Source organism: Nicotiana tabacum, chromosome 13, assembly GCF_000715075.1.
Source record: "Nicotiana tabacum cultivar K326 chromosome 13, ASM71507v2, whole genome shotgun sequence".
NCBI classification, from domain to species: domain Eukaryota; kingdom Viridiplantae; phylum Streptophyta; class Magnoliopsida; order Solanales; family Solanaceae; genus Nicotiana; species Nicotiana tabacum.
This window is the reverse complement of record NC_134092.1, coordinates 105,015,364-105,028,738: the sequence shown is the minus strand read 5'-3', so window position 1 is coordinate 105,028,738 and position 13,375 is coordinate 105,015,364.

Sequence of the window (13,375 nt, the reverse complement as noted above, 5' to 3'; positions counted from 1 at the left end):
ATTTTATCACCTTATTTGCTAACTCATCCATGTAATTTACTTTCTGTCTTGCATCTAATGTTGCTAATCACGCTTAAAAATATGGAAGGAGATCTTTATGTGTGATTCTTGGATAGAAAGAAATTTATTTATTTGGGTTTTAAATTTTATTATGTGTTTGACTAGTTTTGGTAAGTATATGATTAATGACTAGAAGTTGATAAGTGGGGATAAATATACCCAAGGAATCCGAGTGGAGAAAGGCCCAAAGATCCATCAATTCACAGGTCTTGTAATAAATCATTTCAACAATTATTATGTTATTCAAATGTGTCAATTATAGGGACCATATGGCTCCATAAAAAAGTGGAAATTTACATTCCTGATATTATTAATACTTTTTTTCATGACATTATTAATACTTCCAAAAGAATAATTAAAGCATTTTGTGTCATCACTTTATGGGACCCACCGAAACCAATCAATTCTTTGTTCACTTTACCCAGTTTTAATTGGTCAAAGGATGGCCGGTTTTCAACCTCTTCTTCACCTTCTTTTCTTTGAAAAAAACACAAATGCATTAAATTTCTCCCTTTTGTAATTCATGTAATTAATCAAATTGATGGGGTGTCCAATTTGTTATTTCAACATCACACTGGCGTATAATTGAGGGTGTCATGGAAAAAAATTTCTTTGGATATTGATTGCTTGGTAATTTGCATATTGCAGCAAGTGATGAGTCCTTGTGTTAATTTGTAGAATTCCTAGATAATCAGATCAGGGAACATGCAGAAGAAATAAGTTTCATTGATATGGAGGACATCGATTTACAATAAGAAGAGAGAACAAAGATAAAATGTGTTGGTTACATTTAGGTACTTAATGGTGTGCTTATAACAAACTTTGCACGGTTAAGTATCCGACTTAATTAACTAACTAGTCCCTCACAACTTTCCTAATTGTTAATTGACCCCCAACTACACAAGCCTATCATTCTTGCTCTTCCATACTCATCCAAGCTAGAGAGTGGAAGACATCTAACACTCACAGCTTGGACACACTACTAGAAATTCGATAAAAACCGATCAAGGTCGATCGACCAACTTTAGTCGGTCAAAAAATCGGCCAAAAAACCGACCAAAGTTAGTCGGGTTTTCAAAATATTTTATTTTTTAATTTTTTTTGAAACCGACCAACTTTGGTCGGTTTTCTTTGGCGCAAAAATGCGGGAAACTATTTTTGAGTCCTGCAAAATTTATTTTTCAAGAAACCGACCAACTTTGGTCGGTTTTTCAATTAAAATAAATAATAATTAATATTAAAAAAATAATCAAAATTGGTCGGTTAATTCGGTCGGTCATTTTAAAAAACCAGCTAACTTTGGTCGGTAATTTTATTTTTTAATAAAATCGACCAACTTTGGTCGGTTATTTTCGTGCGAAAATACAATTAAAGAGTATAAATCAAATAAAAGACAATCTTAAAATAAAATGCACTAATGGTCTAGTGGTAGAATAGTATTCTGCCACAGTACAGACCCCAGTTCGATTCCCAGATGATGAATCTTTTTATTACATAATTAAAAAACCGACCAACTTTGGTCGGTTTTTTTTTTTGCAATATTATTTTTTTTGAATTTAATTTTTCCGACCAACGTTGGTCGGTAATTTCTGGCTAACTTTGGTCGATATGCCTTTACGACCGTCAAAATATCGTCCACATATAAATGATCGCATTTTGGTCGGTAATTGGCCATAACCGACCAACTTTGGTCGGTTTTTTTGGTCGGTGTTTAGCGGATTTCTAGTAGTGACAGTAGCAAGTGATGTTGAGCAGCTCCCAAGCCTTTGGTCATCAAATCTGCTAACTGTTGTTTTGTGGATATATATTCAGTAGTAAGTCCTGCCTTGATCCTTTCCCTCACGAAATGGTAATTAATTTCTATATGCTTGGTTCTCTCATAGAATATAAGATTGACTGCTATTTGTAAAGCAGTTTTACTGTCATAGTGTAAATGCACTGGCTTGATCACATTATTTTTCAGTTCTTCTAGCAATCCAACCATCCAAATTGGCTCTGCGTCTACTGCTGCCATGCTCCTATATTCTGCTTCTACTGAGCTTCTGTTGATCGTTTGTTGTTTCTTGGATTTCAAGGATAGTAAGGAATCTCCTAGTTTGACAACATATCCTCTAGTTGATCTTCTGGTATTTGAGCAGGCTGCCCAATCTGAATCACAAAATACTGTCAAGTTATTCGCTTCACCTTTCTTCAACAACACACCTAAACCTGGGGATCCCTTGATGTATCTCACCACCCTTAAGGCTGCATCTAAGTGGGATTGCTTGGGGTTTTGCATAAACTGGCTCAATACATGTACAACAAAGCTTATGTCTAGTCTTGTGATGATTAAATATAGCCGCTTCACTATAAGTTTTTGGTAACTTCTAGCATCCTCTAGTAGTTTATCTCCAATGTTCCCAACATGATTATCATAGTTCACAGTAGTCAGCTTATGGTTCAGTTCCATTGGAGTTGCAACTGGCCTGCAACCACTTAGACCTGCCTCTGAAATAAGTTCCATGGCATATTTTCTCTTATTCAATACAATTCATCCTTCTAATCTCAAGACCTCTATTCCAAGGAAATACCTGAGTTCCCCCAAATCCTTCATTTTGAAATTGTGATGAAGAGTCCTCTTCACTTCTGCAATCATACTGTGAGTTCCTAGTGATCAACAAATCATCAACATATACCAAGATGATCACAATGTCCTTGTCACATTTCTTGGTAAACAGTGAATAATCATATGAACTTTGTGAATATCCAGCTTATAGTAAAGCACTTGTGAGCTTAATGTTCCATTGCCCTGAGGCCTGTTTTAAGCTATAGAGGGATTTCAAGTATGCCTTATACTCCCCCTGTTTGTGAAATTTCCAGTGGTAAGTCCATGTAAACTTCTTCAGTGACATCACCTTGTAGAAAGTTATTATTGACATCTATTTGAAACAGTGGCCAACTCTTAGAGGCAACAACACTGATAACTGTTCTCACAGTAACCATTTTAGCTACAGGCAAAAACGTTTCATGGTAATCCAAACCAGTTTATTGTGTATAACCTTTAGCTATCAATCGTGCCTTAAACTTGTCAACCTCCCCTTTGGCTTTGTACTTTATTTTGTATACCTACTTTGAGCCAATGGCTTGTTTCATAACAGGTAGGTCTACAATCTCCCAAGTATAATTGTCTTCTAAAGCTTGTATCTCCTATTCCATTTGTTGCGGCCAAATGCACACGCAAGTATACGTGATCGTCAAGTAATAAAGTGACTAAAAATCAGATGTCGGACCCACGAGAACTTGTGATTAGCTATTAACTAAACTAGACTATCCTAATTATCTAAACAAGAATTAAGCCTAGAAGTATATGATTCTAAACTAATTAAAATAAAGAAAAACAAATAGTGATCTTTGAACAAAAGAATTGCAGATTTTTATGTTATCAATGCGATGAAAACGATCTAAGGTTATGAGCTATCTAACAATCCTATTATATTCTTCAATTGAATTGACTAATTAATTTATCTGGTATATTAGTTAACGGGGTTAATATTGCTCATAAGAATCTATTGAATTCTTACTCGCCTATTCAAGCTATGCCTATATGTCTATATAGTTAGAATCAACAAGAATGTATTTATAATTCCTGTATAATAACCAAGCAAGACAATTAGCATATGTCTATCCTAACTGCGAATCTATTTCCCGATGCCCGGGTTCAAGAACTTACTCTACTTAATCCTATGTGCAATCTAGAATTTCCACTTTCGAGTTCAACTCTAGATTCATAGATAATATTCAATTGGTGATAAAACAATCAAATAATTAAGCGTATGATGGAATAAATAAACCAATACGATAAACTAAGAAATCAAAATTAATATTCGAATAATAATATTCATGAAAAAACTACAACGCTAGACGCGAAATTTAGCTCCACATAAACATGGTAGCAAAACAACAAATCATACAAAGAAACATAAAAATTACAAAGTTTGGTGGAAGAAAAGATGAAACTCGGCCTCCACGGCGGCTCTGTGCTCTCCCTTGATCAAAAGTTACTCTAAAAACATCCAACCCCCTCCAAAATAGGTTTAGGACCCCTTTTATACGAGTTAGGGGTGTGTAGGGCCAAAATAACCTTATCCCGCGAGAAATAGGAGACTTCCCGTCACCCAGCGCCCAAGATAACATGGTGCGCTAGCCCTGGCGCTGGAAGAATTTTGCATCTGTAAACTGTGCCGCGAGTAGCGTGGGGTACTACCCGGGCTCTACACTGGCCCATTTTTTTGTTTTGTTCCCTTTTTGCTTCAAATTGTGCACTTTCGTCTCACATTGCCTCTGGGTGACTCCTACACATAAAAATACCACGAATTAGAATAAATCATTACATTACACATTCAAATTCCACATAATACGAGTAAAATGCGAGGCGACATGCATATAAATACATATACTTTAAGCCGAATATCAATACCTCATACTTAAACGTTGCTCGTCCTTGAGTCAACCAACAAATTACTCTATCTTTGAGAACACTACACCAATGACCATGGTTGATAGCGATAATTAACTTTAGCATATGCAATCACATACACTTCCCTTTGCTTATGTTATTCTTCAAAAATATTCAAACAAAGACATCATGCACACAATAATCCTAGCCTCAAATACCGACTCGATGTCACAATGTTCTCATGGCTTGAACACCCAAGCCTCATAGAGAAGTCTAATAACATTACCTATCTTGAAACTATGTGCCCTCATAACAAGAATAAGAGAGTAAGTTGAATCCACACATGCAAATCAAATGCTCAAATATATTTTAAGGACTCACATATATCAAAAAAAATCGCTCACTCTCCCAAAAGAAGTCACATGCATGCAATGGTAGCATAGGTTTGCCCTTAATGTAGATCTTTACTAATGTAAGCTCGCTCGATCTAAAATCAATTAGGGCTTTTTATTATTGTAATATGGGCTGTGTTTCTGGGCTCTCTTAGAGCATTTTGTGTTGGTAAGTTTGATGCAGTTGGTTCATGTTCTAATTCAGGAGTAGAGTTCTCCTCTGTGATCTCTGTTAGTGCTGTATCTTGAGTGTTCACTTGGTCCATGTCACGACCCAAATTAACCCTCCGTAAGGTGTCGTGACGGCACCTAGTCTTTACGACTAGGTAAGCCTAATATTACGAAAAATATAAAGAAAACACAACATTTTAAAGATAATCAGCATATTGTGAATAACCAAAAGTAGTACCACTTCGCATATACAAAATAATTTTCCAAGACCCGGAATATCACGAAGTCACAAGCTGCTATACTCTATGTAGCTCTATACAAAAGTCTGAAGATAATAAAGAAACCCTCTAAGCGAGGGAGTAGAAGGGGACTCCGAGGATCTGCGGACACAAGCAGAAGTGCCTTGAAGTCTCCTAGAATCAGCAGCATGCACTAACCCCAGGGTTGATAGCTCGCACCTGGATTTGCACACGAAACATGTGCAGGAAAGGGCATGAGTACACCACAATGGTACCCAGTAAGTGCCAAGCCTAACCTCAGTCGAGTAGTGACGAGGTCAGGTCAAGGCCCTACCGGAGTAAATATAATAAATTAAATAGTAAAAGATATAAGTAAAGTTTACGGTAACACAGTTAAAGAAATTCTCAAAAGTTTAACAGTTAAGGGAGACTTCGACTCAGAACAAGGTAAACACAATGGGAAAATCTCCCGGAATACCGTCCCGTAGTTCCGAATGAATATGCAGTACAGTGGGATCTCCCGAAATACGTCTGTAGTCCCAAAGTAAATACGGAGTGCTGTGGTATCTCCCGGAATACGTCCGTAGTCCCAAAGTAAATATGCAGTGCTGGGGGATCTCCCAAAATACGTCTGTAGTCCCAAAATAAATATGCAAGACATGGGGGATCTTCCGGAATACGTCTGTAGTCCCAATTTAAAATATACAACGCAAGATGAAATGGCAGGTAAGGCATCGAGTTATACAGTTTATATAGAACACAGATAAGGAAAGTAGGGACTTAACTAAACATGGCACACAGAATGTCAGATAGGCAGTTAAAACACGTAAGCATGCTTCTCTAGTCCAAGCTGAACAGTTAAACGAATTAGTGCAATTTAATAAGGGAAAGAGAGTTTATGATTTAGAAAGGAAAAACGGGATTTTTGCAATAATAGCCCGTGTACGTACTCGTCACCTCACGTACACGACGCCCACACATCAATTAATATCAAACATCCTAAGGGGAAAGTCCCCAACACAAGATTAGATAAGCCATTTACCTCGACCGCTCAAATCAACTTGATATCACGTTCTTGCCACGAGTATCTGACTCCAAATGGTCCGAATCTATTCAAATTAATTACATAATATAAATATAACTACAAGTAACTAATTTAACTAATTAATTCGAAGCTAAAGCGTAAAATTGGAAAAAAGCCCAAAACGTCTCCCCGGGCCCACGTCTCGAAATCAGGTAAAAATTACAAATTATGAACACTCATTCACTCACGAGCTCACTCGAATAAAAATCATCTAAATCCGACGTCAAATTCCCATTCAAATCTCAGATTTTCAATTGGGGAACCTTTTCCCCATTTTCAAACTTCTACCTTCAAATTCCATAATTAGACGGGGGAAAACAATAATGGATTAAGGAAATATACACGAATTAGAGTTAAGAATTGTTACCCACTGATTTCCTCTTCAAAATCCTTGCAAAATCGCCTTCTCCCGAGCTAAAATTCGAATTGGTGAAAAATGAGGAATGAACCCTCGAATCTTCCTCTTCAACCCAACGATTTCTGCACCTGCGCTCATGGGGCCGCATCTGCGGTCACGCACCTGCGAAAAATATCATCGCAGGTGTGAAGGTCACGTATCCAGGCTGGGGCCGCATCTGCGGGTAATTCCTCGCACCTGCGGATACTGCACATGCGGTCCAAATCGGCGCATCTGTGCATTTCACTAAGGCAGCCAGGCTCCGCACCTGCGCCCACTGGCTCGCAGGTGCGGTCAAACTTGCGCACCTGCGCTCCATCACCAGCTCCGCATCTACGCACTTCCTCCGCACCAGCGGCCTCCCTTCCGCAGGTGCGAAAACACCAGAACCAACAAAGGCACCAGATTTTTCCTAAGTCCAATTTCATTCCGTTAAGCATCCGAAACACACCCGAGGCCCCCGGGACCTCAACCAAACCTACCAACCAATCCTTTAACACCATACGAACTTAGTCGAGCCTTCAAACCATATCAAACAACACCAAAATCAGGAATTAAGTACGGATTCAAGCCTAAGAATTTAAAATTTTCCAAATTCTACAAACGACACCGAACCACATCAAATCTAGTTCGAATGACCTCAAATTTACACACAGGTCACAAATGACACTACGAACCTACAATCACTTTCGGAATTCTATTCCGAGCTCGATATCAAAATTTTCACTATCGGCCGAAATCGACGAAAAATTAACTTTTGCCAATTCAAGCCTAAATCTACTACAAACCTCCAAAATACATTCCGGACGCGCTCCTAACCCCAAATTCACTCAACGGATCTAACGGAGTCGACGGAATTCCATTCCAGATCTATCTTTATGCAATTCCGACTGCGGTCCAAACTCTAAGGTTTAAACTCACAACTAGGGACTAAGTGTCCCAAAACTCTCCAAATTCCATAATCAATCACTCCGACAAGTTCCAATAGCGGAAACAAATGTGGGGAAAATATTTATTAGGAAATCGGGGCTCTAACTCTCAAAACGATCGATCGGATCGTTACAGTCCACCTGCTTTAGTATAGTAGATGTTGGTTCTACTTCTTCTGACTCAACGTTCATGGGATTAGTCCCTATATTAGCTGGAGCATGATCATGAATATCTGGATCAATGTCATCTGGATTAAGAAGTTGCATAGGCTGCAATTTCCGAGTAGTGTTTCAAATTCAACTGTTGTTTTCCAACTTCTCGAGTTAGATGTATGGGGACCATACAAGGTTCCAATCTATGATAAGAAATAATACTTTATTATAATAGTAGATGATTACAGTAGATACACCTGAGCATGCCTGATACAGTCAAAATGTGAAGTATGTGTAGTTCTGAAATATTTCCTTTTAGTAATAAACAATCAATTTATTAGTCCTACATATTAGTACATTTGTTTGTACTTTAATTCAAAAATAGCATCCATCGCATTAATATGAACTAAGATATTATTGTTGAAGTGAAACTAAATAATGGTGCTCTCAGGTTACTAGTGGTCAATAAAGTGAAAATTATTATATTTCATGTTCAAAATTTAGTGGAGACAAAAGGTGATTCTTTTTATTTGTCCAATCTTTGATGAAAGAAGCTACACGCTAACTGTGATTCTATTAATTAATTAATTTCATTATACTTTATTTTACCTAAAACATTAAAGACACATTCTCTCCCGGCCCCTCTTCCCTTCTTTTCATCCATTGAGATGATTCCAAGTTGAAGCGTAAAGCCTAAATTAAAGCCATTGCTTCCTTAAGCTTATAAAATCTGCATACTCTCGTACACATCCTTTTACCAGTTTTCTCTTCACTCAATTAGCCAAGGGATTTTTTTCTGAAAAATTATAATGTACATATATGACAAAAATTATTTTTTTGATTAATATATAAATTATTGAATTCTTTTTATATAAAGTAAGACTTTAGTTAAACTGTAGAGTGAGCTCAAAAATTTTGCTCCAAGTCACAAGCTATGTTGACCCGATAGGTCATCTAGAGTTTTAACTCTTAATTATGTGTTCTGAGACCTCAAGTAGCTCCTTTTAGACTTCCTTGATTTGTGTGCGCAATCCGAGTCTTTTTCCGGAAGGCTCTTATGTGAAAAATGATTAAAATGTGAATTCATGCCTTAAAAATTTATTTGAATTGATTTCGGTCAACATTTTAAGCAAACAAATCCAGATCAGTATTTTGATGGTTTCGGTGGGTTCGTATCGTGATTTGGGACTTGGGCGTATGCCCGGAATCGAATTCGGAGGCCCCTAGGTCGAGTTATCGTAATTTGTTGAAAATTTGAAGTCTAAAGGGTTAAAGAATTTATGAATATGACTGAAGTTTGAATTTATTGTTACCAGGTCCGGATTTTGGTTCCGGATTTTGGTATAGGTTCATTACTATATTTATGACTTGTCTACAAAATTTGGGGCAAAACGGAGTTGAATTGACGTGATTCAGACGTCCGGCTGTTAAAATAGAAATTCTTAAGTTTCATTAAAAATTTTATTCGTTTTGGTATCCGATTCGTAGTTCTAGGTATTATTTTGGTATTTTGATCGTGCGAGTGAGTTCGTATGATATTTTTGGACTTGTGTGCATGTTTGGTTTGGAGTCCCGAGGGCTCGGATGAGTTCGGATAGGTTACAGAGTGAATTTGGACTTAGAATCATAGCTGGTGAAACACTGTTTCTGGTACAGACCTCAGACCTCGCATTTGCGAGGTCTGATTTCGCATTTGCGATATATCAGTGTCTCTGTCAGGTTCGCAATTGCGAAGTAGGGCTGGGTCAGCGGAGTTCGCATTTGCGATCAGAATGATCGCAATTCCGAGGAGTCCAAGTTCGCATCTGCGAACAAACCATCCAATTGCGATGGCAGCATAAGTGTGAAGACTTCGCATTTGTGAAGAATTTTTTACATTTGCGGGATTCGCAATTGCGAACCCCAGGTTGCAATTGCGAACCCCAGGTCGCAATTGCGACATTTGCGCATGGACATAAGAAGAGAAAAACATGATTTTAGTTTATTCTTTCAAATTTTCAACCCTAAAAACCTTAGAGGCTATTTTCCCAAGAGCTCTTCTTCCTAATTTCTTTGGTAAGTGACTTTAATTTACTTTCTTTTAATTTTTCACTACATTTAATAAGATTTTGACCTTAAATCTAGGATTTTTATGGTAGAAATTGGTGATTTGGGTAGAATTAGGAATTTTTGTAAAATTGGAATTTAGACCTTAAATTGAGGTAGGACTTCAAAATAAATTACATAACCGGGCTCGGGGGTGAATGGGTAATCGGGTTTTGTTCTGAATTTCGGGTTTTGACCAAGAGGGACTGATGTTGACTTTTTTTAACTTTTTCAATAATGACCTAAATTGAACCTCTTTCATTTGTGGGTAGTTTCTAAGGCTTATTTTGAATTGTTTGGTTAATGAATTGCTAGATTTGGTTGGTTCGGAGGCTGGTTCGAAAGTCAAGGTTGTGGTTGGACTTTGAGTCAATTTTGAAGCGAGGTAAGTGTCGTGGTTAACCTTAACTTGAGGGATTAGGACTTGTTTGCCTATTTGCTACATGTTTAAATATTTGGGTACAACGTATATGTAAGGTGGCGAGTACTTATGCGTTGTTGTTAGGTTAAAGTATGCAAGTAGGACTTGTTTCCTTGTAATTTATTTCCTTATTTGATTATGACATCCATACTTAGAAGTTTATTTCTTAATTTGCTCGTTCTTTGATTATGACATCCATACTTAGACAAGAGGGGTTGCTCTGATGGTAAGCAACCTCCACTTCTAACCAAGAGGTTGTGAGTTCGAGTCACCCCAAGAGCAAGGTGGGGAGTTCTTGGAGGGAAGGATGCCGAGGGTCTATTGGAAACAACCTCTCTACCTCATGGTAGGGGTAAGGTCTGCGTACACACTACCCTCCCCAGACCCCACTAGTGGAATTATAATGGGTTGTTGTTGTTGTTATTATTTTCCGCATTTATGAACTATTTGTGATAATTGAGTACTTTTGGAAGTTGAGGTTTGGTATTTTAGAACCGTTATTGATGTAAAGTTTGTTCTTGCTTATTCTACCTCCCAAATGTTATATATTCGTTTATACATGGTAAGGGAGAGTGTTAAAGCACGAAGGGTGATTCCGTGCCAATTAGTGTTTCATTTATTGATTAATACATAGTGAGAGAGAGAGTTAAAGCACGAAGGGTGATGTCGTGCCGTATTTATCATTTCATGACGAAAATGAGAGTAAAAGCACTAAGGGTGATGTCGTGCCGATTATTATTTCATTTATTGATTAATACATAGTGAGGAAGAGAGTTAAAGCATGAAGGGTGATGCCGTGCCGTATTTATCGTTTCATGATGAATTTGAGAGTAAAAGCACGAAGGGTGATATTGTTCCGTATTTATCATTTCATGGAGAGATTGAGAGTAAAAACATGAAGGGTGATGCCGTGCCATTATTATTGTTTCATGGTGAGGTTGAGAGTAAAAGCACGATCGATGATGTCGTGCAGTCTTTTATTCATTATGTTATCCGTTTTCATTGGTTGGTGATTTACTTGACTGTCTTATGTTGACATTCCCGTTATAACTATCGTATCATGTTCCCCTTCGCATGTCCACTCCCACTTGTACTTGTTTAATCTCTCTATTTGTTGTCATGTTGCACGTATATCTTCATTTGTACATGTTTAATTATGTGGGTGTCCTGTCATAGCCTCGTCACTATCTCGTCGAGGTTAGGCTCGACACTTACAGAGTACATTGGGTCGGTTGTACTTATACTATATTCTGCACTTCTTGTGCAGATTTTGGTACTGGTCCTAGCTGTTCGTAAGGTGCATTAGCTCAGATTAGCTTATTTGGAGACTCGAGATAGATCTGCTAGCGTCTACAGACCTTGAAGTCCCCTTCCTCTTTCCTTATTTACTGTTCATTTCATTCGAGATAGTTGTATTTATTTCAGACTCTATTTGTAGAACCTCTGAAAGCTCGTGTACTTGTGACTCTAGATCCAGTTTGTACTTAGATAATTGAGTTATTATGCTATTTCGTATTTGTTTTAGTTTCATTTCTGTTTAATTGGTTAAATTGTTCGAAGTGTTTAAAAATTGGCAAAAGAATTATTCTAATGTTGGCTTGCCTAGCGAGTGAAATGTTAGGTGCCATAACGATCACGAAGATGAAAATTCTGGGTCGTGACACAGTCTCAAATCCTAGATTTGACATTCTAGTAAATATGGATTTCTTGCTACGTCACATATTAAAATTCTCCCTTTTCTTTGTGGAACATGAATGAGCTTTTTCATTGCATGTTATGGTGTTTTCTCTTTTTACCTTTCCTTTAAGTGGTTTGATGAAAATGCTTAATTAATTATCGAACTTAGTTTCCTTTTTTTTTCTCAAACAAAGTAACCAGTATTCCTTTTTCTCTTATTGTAAAAAAATGAGTTCTAAAGCCTTGGGCAGATCAAGAACAAAGAGCAAGCTTGATTTTTTCATCTGAAACAAAACAATTGTGTATATTTAAGGGGCCTTTGGTTCAGAAAAATGTTCTAGAAGCTTACAAAAAACTAAACAAATGGCGTATGGATAAATATATAGATTCTTGGAACTTTATCTAATTGTCAAAGTTTAAAACAAATATAACAAATTCTTAGCATGAAACCCAATATTATAGTTGTGGCATGAAAATATTTATATTTGTAGCACACAGTTCCATTAAAATATGAATATTAATTATTAATCCCTAAACATAAGCAATTTGAATGGAAAGTCAATAATTCTTTGTACAAAAATCATACTTTTTTTCTCTCTCTTTATCTATTAGCTTTCCTTCTTTTTCTTCGTCTTCTTAATTTTGTTTTCTGCCGAAACCAATATATTTTCTAAATTTGTTCCATTTATTTTCTTTTTAATTATCTTTCTTAAGTTTTTCTCTTCCTTCTTTCTTCCCTTTTTAACATAAAGATCTTACTTCGATAATAATATATGTTAATATATACAAAACATATATATAAAAAATATACATTGAATTAACACATATAAAATATACATAAAAAATACATCTTCATTTAAGATGACACTTAGACATGTGAAATATACATAAAAAAAATATATCTTAAAATTAATTAAGATGGCATATAAATATACAAAAAACATATACATAAAAAATACATCATGAATTAAAATGGCACTTGACATATAAAATATATTTGAAATATACATTAAAAATACATCTTAAAATAAGATGGCACTTCACAAATAAATATACAATAATTATATACATAAAAATACATTTTGAATTAAAGTGATACTTGATATACAAAGTATAAAAGACGTATAAATTAATACATCTTGAATTTATGTGGCATTCACATATGCATCCGATTTTCAAAAATTGAGTGAAGAAGATGAATGTTGGAAAGGAAAAATGGAGATGGGCAAAAAAAGTACTTCATGTGATTAGTGAGTCAGTTAACTTATTAAATGTTGAACTTAATTTTTATAATACGCTAATAACGAAAAAAGTACTCTTTATGGAATAAAG